At 41.7% G+C, this 12757-nt stretch overlaps 1 protein-coding gene across 2 annotated transcripts in view; it reads left to right on the top strand.

The window, feature by feature from the left end:
* The first annotated feature begins 7699 nt into the window (after positions 1 to 7699).
* The window catches only part of ST8SIA5 (ST8 alpha-N-acetyl-neuraminide alpha-2,8-sialyltransferase 5), a 68143-nt gene continuing 63085 nt past the window's right edge, over positions 7700 to 12757 (top strand). For both annotated transcript variants that reach the window (XM_027885617.1, XM_027885583.1), the window contains exon 1: positions 7700 to 7867. The gene's annotated coding sequence lies outside the window, so the exon portion shown is untranslated. The remainder of the gene's footprint in view (positions 7868 to 12757) is intronic.

The following is a 12757-nucleotide window of genomic DNA, read 5'->3' as shown; positions in this document are numbered from 1 at the left end:
TGCCATTCAGCACACACTCTAAGGGCAGGATGGAAATTGAAGTGGTACATTATTTTTTGTACCCACCTTCTGCACAGACTTGGTCTTTTTCTTTTTTTTCATATGCTGGGATCTGCCTGTGAGAATCAAAAATGATTTTGTGTAAGCGATGAATTGTTCTGTTTAGAGCACCGTAAATAAGAGCAGAACTGGCCATTTTGGAGGTTTGGAAAGCTTTGAAAAGTGAAGTTTGTTAAAGTGCAGCTGAGGTTTCTCAAGAAAGAGGCTGGTTCAGACTATAGCCAGTATTGCACCACCATGGTAGTCAGGGTACAAGGAGCCGGAGTCATTATTCATTAAAGATACATTGAAACATTAAAAAAAATAGCATGATAGTTAATATCTGTGTGGCAGGAGATGCCATTTCCCACTTCCATTGTTTCTCGGAATTTTGTCCATATCCACCTAGCCTGTTCTTGCACTGGATCCACTCTTCCTTGTACACGTGCATAAGTTCTTCCTATGTATTTCCTGTTTTTCCTATGTATTTCCTGATGCATTTTGGTCTAGATTCTGCTTTCTATTCCACTCAGAGAGAAAGATCTGCCTAGCTTTGCAGTGCATGGAGTACTTGGTTTTCCATGTCCGTAGCTGAGCTGAACGGTCCCGTTGTCTGTTGGTTCCGAGCTAGTAACACGTGTCTTTTCTCATGGAATGTGTTATTTCAGGGGTTCTCCACCCCTGGAAGGGTCCAAGGCCAGGTTGGATGGGGCTTGGAGCAACCAGGGTAATGGAAGGTGTCCCTGCCCACGGCAGGGAATGGAATGAGATGAGCTCTAAGGTCCCTTCCCACCCAATCCATTCTATGAATCTACGGCATTATCATTACTCCGAAGTTTCCATGTAAGTGCTGCCTCAGATCTCAAGAGTTCCAAGTGCATGTGAGGAACTCAAGTCTGCCCTCACCTCCTCGTACGTAGAATTTTCCCCCGAAGAGTTCAAATTTGAGCCTGCCTGGGTAACAGTGACACCACCTGAGCTAAAAACTTAGCTTATTCTGTAAATCAAATGTATTGATTAAAGTAATTTCTCATTTGCAGTATTAATACTGCCAAAACATTGCAGTTAATCTTGATCAACCTGCAGCCTATTTATTTTATTTACCAGTTGCATTTCTTTAAACCTACTGTTAACAACTCTGAGGGATCCTCTGAAGAGAGAAAGTTTATCCATATTGCAGTAGATTGTCTATTTTGACCTGATTTCTAGTAATGAGAAGAAAAAAACTGCCAGCTTTATTACTAAGCCACTCTACAACAAAATCTTTCCCTGTTGTAAAATAACTGGTGGGGCAACTCTTTCTCTAAAACCAGTGATTTCACTTACTAACAGAGACCAGTCCAGTAGATTTTTCATCAAGGAAGCAGTGAATCTCAAAATACTCAAAACATTTATCTCAAAAATATTCAAAATACTCCTGTGAATCTTCTGCTTTACACTTATTTCTATACAAATAAAGGCCTGTAGTGGATGTGCTTGTGGTAGCAAAAAAAGGAACCTGACCAACACAGTGTTAAAAAATCCGTGGCGCTGATGCCAGTAAACCTTGTAAGGAGCAGAAAAAGCTCGAATTTTTGGGTTTTCAGGAGTGTAAAATGAAAGTACTATTAGTAGTAAGTTATAGTTTTATGGTATAATAATTTTTGAATAATTTTACTACCAGCTTTTGGGATTTTCCAGAGTGGCACTGAAGTTTCCCTAATCTGTTGCCAGAGTATTTTTTTAAACTTTGCAACCTCAAGCACCCTGTGGGTTTGAATCCTTGACTCCCCCTATTATTTCTGCTCCTTCACTGGATGATGTGCAAGAGTATTCAGAATTAATACTAACACACAAAAGCAGCACATATGATTTTCAGAAGTGCTGTCTCAGTGCTGCCCTTATTCTGTTCTCCTTAAATAAACGAGGCTGCTGTTGTCATTTGAAATACTTTGGCCCCAAACAACTGTTTTTGAAAAGCTGTAAAAAATGAGACCTGAGCAAAGACCATCATGTGTGAATCTGAAATGGATTGTGTGACCATTTGTGGCAATGAAACACACTAGTTTGTCTGACCAAACCAAATGAATAAGTAGGTAACTCAATCAGGTTTGTTTAAACTTTAGGACTGGCCTCATAAATAAGGCATCTGACTTCATTTGGGAAATGAATAAAAGACATTAGTGAAAAATTACATCATTTCTTTGCCAAAAGGTCCCTGCTTATGAATTAAATTATTAATGCTTTCTTTATCACAATTTGTTATTACAATATGTTTTCTAATTATGTATAATTATTTTAAATTATAATATGGTGACATGAATGTAGAACTGGTTATATTTTATCAGAGATTCAAAAAAGATTAGCTGTAGTGTTCATTCAATCCTGGTTGTAAAAAGCAGAATGAAAAGGAAAGGAAAGTACAAGGAATTAAGTTTTTTTTTCTGCTTCAGGAAGGATGCAGGCAGATTTTCTGCAGTGAATTAAATTAAGGGCTACCGCTCAGCTCTGTGGCAACTTTGGTACATTGAGAACATCTGCCAAATTGCACTGGAAAGGTCACATCTGTCTATCTGTGGGCAGGATGTGTTCTGAAATTGATAGAAGGGGACGGCGTAGGCCGAGGGGCAGTGGCTGAGAGCGCACCCTGAGCAAAGCCCAGGCAGGAGCAAACACGTTCCCAGGTGCTCTGCTGGGAACAAGCAGCCTCTGGTGAACCCTCGAGGTATCTGAGGAATCTGTGGATCTTTATTACTCAGGAAATGAACAGATTAAGACTGAAAGCTCCCAACCTGAGCCAGGCCTGGCAGCCACGTCCCCTCATCCCAGGGAAGACCTTGAGGGGCTGGAGCGTGTGCAGGGAAGGGAACGGAGCTGGGAAGGGTCTGGAGCAGCAGGAGCGGCTGAGGGAGCTGGGGGGGCTCAGCCTGGAGAAAGGGAGGCTCAGGGGGGACCTTCTGGCTCTGCAACCCCCTGATTGGAGCAGGGAGCCAGGGAGATTGGGCTCTGTTCCCAGGGAACAAGGGGCAGGATGAGAGGAAGCAGCCTCAAGTTACATCAGAGAAGGTTCAGGTTGGACATGAGGAGGAATTTCTTCCTGGAAAGGGTGGTCAGGCACTGGAAGGGGCTGCTCAGGGCAGTGGTGGAGTTCCCATCCCTGGAGGTGCCCAAGGAACGACTGGACATGGATACTCAATGCCCTGGGCTGGGGGGCAAGGTGGGGATGGATCCCAGGTTGGACTGGATGATCCTGGAGATCCAACCTAATTGATTCTGTGATTCATTGGTGAAACCTCTGCTAGCACTTTTCAGATCTGGGGTGGAGGAGCTGTCACATCAAAGCCCAGGTGGATCAGCTTCCTGGGGCAATCAAACCCAATGTCTGGCTACAGCCTGCCAAGGCACACGTGCCCCTTTGAAGCACAGGGATAAACTGCTGTTTGGGGTGGCCAGAGGAAGGGCATTTTCACTAAAGGGCATCCTCACTACCCTCCACAATTGTCACATTAATCCAGGCTGGTGAAGCAAATCCAGAGTTTCACCATCTCCCTCTCCTACCCAGTGGTGGTATGGGGTGGTGAGGCTTGTAATAATCACCTGTTTTTATTTTTTGAAGCGTAGCCCCCTTCAAGCAGAAGTGATCCAACACACCTCTCTTAAAGCTGCTGTGAAAGGGGGTGAAAAGCACTACTGTTGCAATAACATCGCTGTTAAAATATTTCTGATGATAGCACAGTTATAAGGGCTTTTTGTGTAGTCTCTTATTATTATAGGGACTGCCATTTTTTAGCATAACTACTTCTTCCCTCACCCAGCAGCGGTCATAAGCAGTTTGCTCTAATGATGAATGTTCTCACAGTAAAAAATGGCACCGCAAAACTGACTGTAATCAGGGTAAAAGCGACCCTGGTGTTGCTGAATATCCGTTCATGGTCAGTTCTCCACAAAGCAGTGTTTTTCATTTTATAAGAGGAAGGATGATTCTTATCTCCCGCAGCGTACCCTGAGAGCTGAAAAACAAAATTTGTACTTTTTAGTGTCCCTGCCGTAACTGCGAGGCATCAGGTTTCTGCAGAGGAGGCAATTTCGTCAGTGACGCACGAGGCAAAGCGGCATCCAAGCCATTCTTTCAAATTTTCATTTGGTCATAACGCCAACAGGTCGATGGGCCTGTTTTTGTCATTAGTGGGAACAGATAGGAACATTTTTTTTTTTTTTATTCCTTGGCCCAAGCATGTGTCATAATCAAATGTTCCTTTAAAGCTGGGAAATTACATTTACATTTAAAAAAAAAAAAAAAAAGAGAGAAAAGTAAAAAAAGAAGAAAAAAAAGGAACATTTTCTGTCCTAGGCACTGCCATATGTCTTTCCAGGTGGAAATACAACAGGGTGAAGTAAGGCAAGGATTGTGCAGGAACCCTGTTGTGCTTGGCTGTGGGGAAGCATATGGTACAAATATTCCAGCTCTGACTGTGAATTTTCCTTCTCTTGTCTTCTCTGGCAAATATGATTTTTCTAATATATATTTAACTGTTCTGTTTGTTCCTAGGAATAGAGTACTTCTCTGTTTTCAAAACTACCTATTAGATCAGGTCCCACTTCTGGAAAAAAACTCACGAGAAAGAGAGAAGAGTTACGAAAAATTTTCTCACTCATTGTTTGAATCACTTTTATAGTGTCGAAGAGGCTTGGATTTCAACAGCCTTTATGGAAACTTCAGGATGCTGAAATGCCTGGTAAGGGAATCTTCCCCTGTCTTGAAGCAGTAGCTGTGTCAAAGGAAAAACAGAGCCGGTCCTCAGCCAATTTTTGTGCCCCTGCAATAGTTCAGACCTGCAGCTGGGTTGGTCTCAGGACTTCCTCCCTGGCCTGGGCGGTGACTGCATGGAAAGCACTGCATTTCGGAATTTATTGTTTGTTGTTTAGGTTTCTCAGCACACTCTTGGGGGCATGGTGCTGCAGAAGTGTCAGCAAAACCCGAGTTCCTGTCACCCTGCTCTCCTGTGCTTGGCCGTGCGTGCCCAGGACTGCACGGTGAGCTTCACATCTCCAGGGCCTTAATTTCTCTGGAATTTGATTAAATGCTTTGGATACGTGTGAAATCAGAGGTTGTGGCAAAAATCAGGAGTGGTTATATTTGTTTCAGTATCATATTTCAGCATATAGCGGCAGTTCTTGAGTGAGGCTGTTGCTTGTGGCTTCTGAGGAAAAAGGCATAAATCTTGGGCACTTGGCAGTTTTGAAATAAGAAACCCTTGCAGGGAAGTTCATCTGTGATCATAAGCAGTTTAATGGCTGGCTTCTATTCCGAAGCTGGAGAAGGGTTTTATGTCTCCTAAAATATACCACGGTTATCTCTAGAGATCATATCTCTATCATAACTGTGGGTATTTGCATTGTCCAGTCCTTTTTAAAAATCCTGTGGGGCTTTCGAGCTCCGTGATTTCTGTCTGCACAAATTGCCTTGGAGGAAAATTGACCATTCACAAGGTTCCATGCACTGAGGGCATGTCTAAACTGCATTTCTGCACCGTGGTACCCAAACAGGGAGAAGCCCAAAGATGTCTTTGCCAGAGTGGCTCAAAAGGAAGCTGTGGAATACTGAGCTGTTCGCTACACTTCTAAAAACTAGCTGTGCCTCCATCTCTCTTCTTCCTTTACTTGTCTTGCCTTATCTGCTTCATACCTGTTGTCCCTGGAGGATGAAAATGCGAAGTGATGCCAACAAACTCAGGCAAAGTAGATGCTAAACAAACATTGCAGATTCTACTATAAAGTGGGATCTGAGTTGTGCTTCCCAGCAGTGACTTGTGAGCATCACCTGTTGTTAGTGGCATGTGGAGCCTCCATCAGACCGGTTATCTGCTCTGCTGCAGCGCCCTTGTATACACTGACTGAAGGATTTGGGTTTCAGCAGCATCATTGCTGTGTTCCTCACAAAAAAAACCCTACTCTTATTTCGCAAATGTTGAGCAGAGCAGAGTTGGCAGCATTTATGAGCATGTCATTTGTGACATTAGCAGCAAAATGGCAGTATCATCTTGCCTTGCCAGCAAGTGCATGCTCCATTAGCAGTCTCCACGTGCCGAGTTTTTAATTTTATTGTAATTTGTGTTTTAATGCTTTTCCTCTGTGGTCAGGGTACTGCTCCACAACCCGATCGAAAGAAGGTAGCAAGATTTTCAAAGGTGTCAGTGGACATTGCTGTGTTGATAATAATACAGTAGGATTTCATCTTGTCAGTCCTCAAAAGCACCAGATCTCCTCAGTAGCCTGTGCATGCACTTTTGAAGCATTTTTAACATCAGTGCCTTTTGATCTGCTTTGTTTCCTTGAGATACAACTCTGTGTGAAAAGCCACTGCTGAGATACTTAGTCTGAACTTGCCATTTCTCCTTGATCCTCAGGATCAGATGAAAACATTGTCATCTCTTTCTTTCTACTGCCTTTTCTGTGGGATGAAATAAAATTCTGAAAAAAAAAATGCAGAAAGCCACCATAAGGAGTTTATAACCCTCTCCGTCCATCTCCTGCCAGCCCACTGTTGTCTGGTGATGGTGGTAAATAAAAGGTGAAGTGGTGAAGCCATATTTCTGTGAGTGTGAGCACTGTAAGGAGTAAAAGCACAGGGAGAAGCATATATATCAAACCTTCACAGTTCTGGTTAAAAAAGAATTCACAAAACATTCACATTATAGAGCTCTGGTACAGAAATTGTACCAGAAATGGAGAAGTCCTGCAATGCAGGACTTTTCGTAACTTCTTTTCTGTATGAGTGTCCCTAATCAAGCTCGCACATTTACCCAGCTTTAAAACTTCACATGTGATTTGCGGTGTAAAATTTGATGGAGAGTTGATAAGGCAGGAATACTGCTCCAGAAGTCATCAGCAATCTGCTGTTATTGTTCAGTCTCACTGGAGATCTACCCGGAGGCTTTTAGCAGGAGCAGAAAGCTGCTTTGTGCTGTGTGTTAAACAAACAGTAGCAGGCAGTCCTGGCCTCACTCAGACATTAAGATAACGCCCTGGATTCTACAAATTTTAACCTGATTTGTGTTACCAACTGTACTCAATGTGAGTGGCCCTGAACAGCTCAGTGATTGAGTCAAATTCCTCTTGAGCCAGTCTGCAGGATTGCCCTGTAGATTCAGCATTTAACTAAACATTATGCAAGTAATAAGTCTTCTGCTCCCTTTTCTTCTTTTTTTTTTTTTTTCTCTTCCGCACTCATACCTATAAAAAGTTTCATTGGTTTAGGATTTTAGATTTAGAATCTTGTTCATATTTTAAGGGAAATAAGCCCCTCTAAAGACCATCTGAGTGTTTCTTGTAGATATAAAGATAAAACTCGATGGCAAAAACGTTCCTTAGAGAAGTTTAATTGACTTTGGGGGATTTCAGTGCCACTGGAGCCACTGAAAGTTCTGTTTCCAGGAAAGGCATGGATTTAACTCAAGGAAAAGGCTTCCCCCAACACAAGCAGCTGTTTCTTGTCACATAAGAAAGAAAAGCTGCAAAAGAAACTGAGCATAAATTACAGGATGAATAAAACCGCTGCTTTCCTGCAAAAATCCCTCACAAAAAAGGAGGGTTTTCTGGCTTATGACGGAAGAGCAGTGGGATGGGCTGAAACTTGACATCAGGAGGACACTGAAACCCAGAACTGGTGGAAGTCGCCTGTGATGCAGAGGTGAAGGCTGGATTTGGATGCTCCGGGGAGGTGAAAGAGGGGGACAGCCCGTGATCCAAAGAGCAAGAGAACCAGGAGTCCACGAGTGGCAGTGGAGGAGAAACTGGGAGAAAAGGGGCAGTCTGGCAGAGTAGGAGGGCAGCCACAGCATTTGTAAAGGTAAATAAGCAATCGCAGTAAAATAAAGGAGCAATTTGAGTGCAAAACGTGCACTCAGATTGCTGCTGCTCTCCTGGTCTGACCCGATTCCTTGCAGATGGTATGTGCTATTCTCTCCTCAGCACATTTCTGTTCACTTGTGCCAGGCTTTACAGGAAATCTAGTGATCTACATTAATCTGAAAGCCTTGTTAAAAACCGTGAATCAACTCCAAACACAACAGAATTAGTTTTCAATTGGTGCTTTTTTTCTTTCCGAAGTACATTTCTATGGAAAAAAAAAAAAAAAAAAAAAAAGAGAGTTCAGAGATAGGCATGTCACATCTGTAAGATGCATGGGTTTTGCGGGAGGGGGGACTGAAAGATAAAGATCTCCTGCAATCAGATGCTGAACTTCATATTTACTTTAGATCCCTTCCTTTAGGTCTGTTAGCAAGCTGTTAACACCTGCAGGGAAGAGAGTCGACAAAAAATCCTGGAGTATTTAAATAGTTCAGTTACATTTTCATATGTTAAGAGAATGGTGTGAGATCGTAGAAGCAAGATATAAAGAGGGATCATAGTGGAATCTGACTGTGTAATGAAGTGTAAACAGATCAGAAGTCAAATTAAGTCCTATTAAATCTGACTCAGAGATGATTTGCCTCAACTTGACTTCTGTGGGGTTGGAGGGTGTTTTCTCCTGTGCTACCTAAACAGTATCTGAGCACTGTGCAGACGCTGCCGAGTTAATCAGATGAACACTCATTTGAGCAGGAGCATGAGTTTTTAGGGATGAGTGGTCAGGGCGTTTGCTGAGGCTGCAGGTCACACAGGACCCCCTCAAACTAAAACAGCGGGGCACCTCACCCCACGAGTGGGTGGGAATAGCAGAAAAAGAAACCTCTCTCTTGGCATCTGACCCTACAAACGTGACACTGGCTCTGCCCTTGAAGAAGGAGATTTAAGATCTTGTTTCCTGGCTTCAGGTAAATCTCTTATCTAGGATCTAGTATCCACTATCCACCAGCATGCTGAGAGAACGCAATAATGAATTCTTCCATCACGTGCAGGGGAGGCTGATGGCAGCACTGCACCTCTCTGGCATTACACGCTCTAATTACATGCCAGGTTTTCGAGAGTGCTGAGGCATCACAGAAGAGGGAAGAAAGATAAAAGCCAAGATTCAAAAAAAAAAAAAAAAAGACGGGCCGTATCAGGCAAACACCAACAGAGGAAGTGCAGCTCATTTCATGGGCACAGAACAGCTGTCACAAACAAAGGCTGCAGTAGCTGGAATTCCTGCAAATCTAAAATCTCTGCCTTTGCAGAGTGATTTTGTTCTTGGCTGTTATTGTGTTTACTGTAATTATAACTTATTTTTAGGAGTCCACTTCATGTTTCAGGCACAAATATGTTTCCGAAGTACTGAAAAACAGCAGTGTTCTCTTGTCAGGAAAAGTGAGAAAATGCGAATAGCCAGTGTTTGCATTTATATAACATCTTCACTCAGAGGATGAAATACTAAGTCGCCCAAGATCCAGGGGATTTTCATTAAGAGGTTGAGTGATAGCTGCAGATCTATCCCTGACTGCACTGAATGGGATGGAGTACGTGCAGCCTCAGACCTCCAGGATTTGCACGGGAAACAAAATTTGGAAAAATGGGAAGGTAGAGTACTCTGGATGACACCAGGGGAGCCATGCATTAAGAAAGTGAGAAGTTTAAGCTGTTGAAAGGTTGCCAGGTGGCTTTTACAGCTCAAGATCACCTGCCCAGAACTTTGGTGCTATAGACAATATTGGTATAGGATTTAATTAGAATAATTCCTTTCTGTTGAGTTCTGGGAGCACCAGTTTGGTAATTTTACCTCTATGTCCTTTTCAGACCAGCTTGTACTCGGAAACTATTTTTTAAATTGGGATGTGGGAGGCTTGCTAGGTCACTGAAAGTGACAGACTGGAGGTTTAATCAATTTCTGGGAAAGAGGGTGCCGCAGGAGGTGATGCAGGACAGGTGAATTGCTCTAATGGGGCTCAGAGTCATAGACCGAGAAAATTACTTTTTATTGCCTCTGCTCATCATCATCATTTCTAACCCTTGGTGTTCATTTAGTAACTTTGCAATGATTTTCCAAAGAATTGGGCTGCATTTGCCTTACAAAACACTCAAGAGTGTGATTCTTGCTGTTTGGGTATTAAGACACGTAGTAAAATATTTTTATATTTATTGATTATACCTGTCAATATGATCTCTGCTAGGAAAATTAGCTTTCATAAGCTAAAAAATAATAATAATAATAAAAAAGCTCACTCATAATCTCACTGAGTCTCTCTGCGCTTACCAGTGAGGATGTAGAATCACTGAGGAGCTTCCACCTCCCTTTTGCAAGAACAGAAAGGGAAGCACAACCTCTGAAGTGAAATCTCAGCTACCATCTTTGCCCTTTAAGTTGGAAGAGAACCCATGTGTGTGCCAACTGTAACCATAGGCAGTATTTTTTGCATTCTTAGCGACTCATGCGGTTTTAGCAAAATGCCACTTTTTGGAGCTCTAGGACTGGGCAGATCAGCAGTTCCAGTTTGTGAACTTAGTCATATATATATCCTATCTAGAGATCTGAGAAGGAAATGGCTGCTGGCCTGCTTTTACTGGCAGTGTGAGAACTGTGTGCTCAGTTACCAGTTCCGTTTTGCTGCTGCTCCTGTCAATACCCTTTTTTTTATTTTTTTGTTGGAGGGACTGCATGTTCCATGTGATCCCAGCAAGCAGTCAATATTTTGTGGTTCCCAAACTATTAACCGCTATCTTCTCTGTTAAAGGCCTTTCTTACGTTTCAATCATGCTCATTTTACAGTTAATTTTAAAACCTTATTAGTTTTAGTATTTCAATTCTCAAATACTTTTTAGTGTCCCAGTAAGGGACTTTTGTCTATCCTTGCTTAAATCACATAAAGAATGACATTTCAAGCTTGCAACATTCTGTTCCGAAAAGTGAGTAGCATTCAGTTTCAGTGTCTGTGTTTGTACTTGTTGATGTAAAGGTGACCATACATACACTGAGAACCCCAAGTCCAATGGGTAACTAAGTTTTGGAAATAAGACAACAGCTGGTGGAATTTCTTAGCGTGGGCAGCCTCCTAGATCTGCAGCTGAAATTGATACACTTCCCAGTTAGACAGCTAATAATAAAAACACCAGTTTCAAAGAGCAGGTTCAAAGTAAGTGTAGATCTCTGTCCACTTCACACCTCAGTAGATCTGCTTTTCAAGAAGTTTGTATTCTTTACGATGAAACCAAATAATATTGCTGTGTTGTATGTTGGAGCAATCCACATCTTCTGGTGGCTTCTGGCCTAGAATTAAAACCGTCAGAAAAACAGGAGTGCTGTTGCTTGCAAAGCAGTTTAATCTCAGCAAAAAATGACATGGCTCCTGCTTTTCATTGAGGCTTTTGATATCTCTTAAGGTTTGGAACAGAATGAGAGATATTATTATTTAGGTAAATGAATCCCATCTGCAGCACTTTTCATTATCTGACAAATTAAAAAAAAAATGGCTTCATCTGGAATTATTTTTTATATGAGATTTTCAGCGTTGATTATTTTTTGGCAGCACTACATAGATAGAGAGAAAAGAAAAATCTGTCCTGAAACAGATTAATGAAGTTGTGTAGAATTTCAAGGCAAATTTATTAAGTGGACTCATGGGAGCACTCATTCAACATTACAGGAGTTTCTAGGAGAAACTGTGGAATTTCCTTGGAACATCTCTGAGCAAACTGCCAGAGTTTAGAGCAGACCTTTCTTCCAGTGGAATGTAGAGAAGGTCCAGAAGTTCCAATCTTCAAAAAATTGTCCCTGGCCATGGCAGGTGGGGTTTCAGACTGGATATTTTTTTAAAATTTCAGTTCAGAAAAAAACACAGAATATATAATTAATGCTATCAAGATTGAGTGCCAATCAGATTTTTTATTTGCCACTTCTAATGTAGTAAGATTTTAAAAAAAAAAAATCTTCCTGTATAATGTGGCATCCCAAAAAACTTAGTTTCTATTATTTGCAGGAAACAGAGCAAAGACAGGTAAAGCAGGCTAGTGCCTGACCTTTGGTAGCTGAACATGTAAAGAGAGGACTTCATGGGATCATGAACTTAAGGAGGTGAGTACATTTTTTTAAATGCCATTTTCTTTGTCAGATGGTAGTCTGAAAGTCTACTGTATTATTTATAGCTGAAGTATTTGGGTGAATGGACATTGCATTACTGTTTTGTGTTAAGAATTATCAGCGTAAAACAAGAACAGGGCTTGTAGTTCTCCTTAATCTACATGTAGGACGTTCCATGGGTTCCCAGGGAAACCATTAAGGTAGGATTTGAGGAGTACAAATGAAAAAAATGTGATGAAGCACAGTTGGAGACACAATCTCTTGCAGAAGACTCCGAGAGTGAGTGAGTAACCCTAAATAATAACTAGATTTGAGGTGGAGTTTCCCATTAGTGAATGAGGACCTAAGAATTGATCCTAAGAGAACGCAGAGTATTAAATGATACTAAGAAAAGTAATTTTAGAGAGGTGACGTAGTGTTTTCAGCCCACATAAGACTTTAATCCTCAGACCTACTATTCTAAAACTATCAGCTGGCGTTAATCAGGAATGCTTACAGCAGGGATTGAAATGGCCAGTTCACTCCTTTTTTTTTTTTTCCAGACAAATCTTGCTCTCAACCACACTGCTGCCCCGTGTACTTGTGAAGGTAGGATTTGGTACATAATTTGATCTTCTTTTGATTGCAAGACAGATGAAAAATTATGTTTGGCTCATTTGCTATACAAGCTGGTTAGTTTTCCCTCTAGGTATTCACTAGCCTGTATAAAACCCGCCAGTTTTTTAGGTGATTTAAAATACGTTGTCT

This window comes from Empidonax traillii, unplaced genomic scaffold, assembly GCF_003031625.1.
Source record: "Empidonax traillii isolate 1590-97213 ecotype Southwest subspecies unplaced genomic scaffold, ASM303162v1 scaffold10:size5872457, whole genome shotgun sequence".
Taxonomy (NCBI): Eukaryota; Metazoa; Chordata; class Aves; order Passeriformes; family Tyrannidae; genus Empidonax; species Empidonax traillii.
The sequence above is the reverse complement of the archived record's forward strand: the minus strand, read 5'-3'. Positions and strand labels throughout refer to the sequence as shown.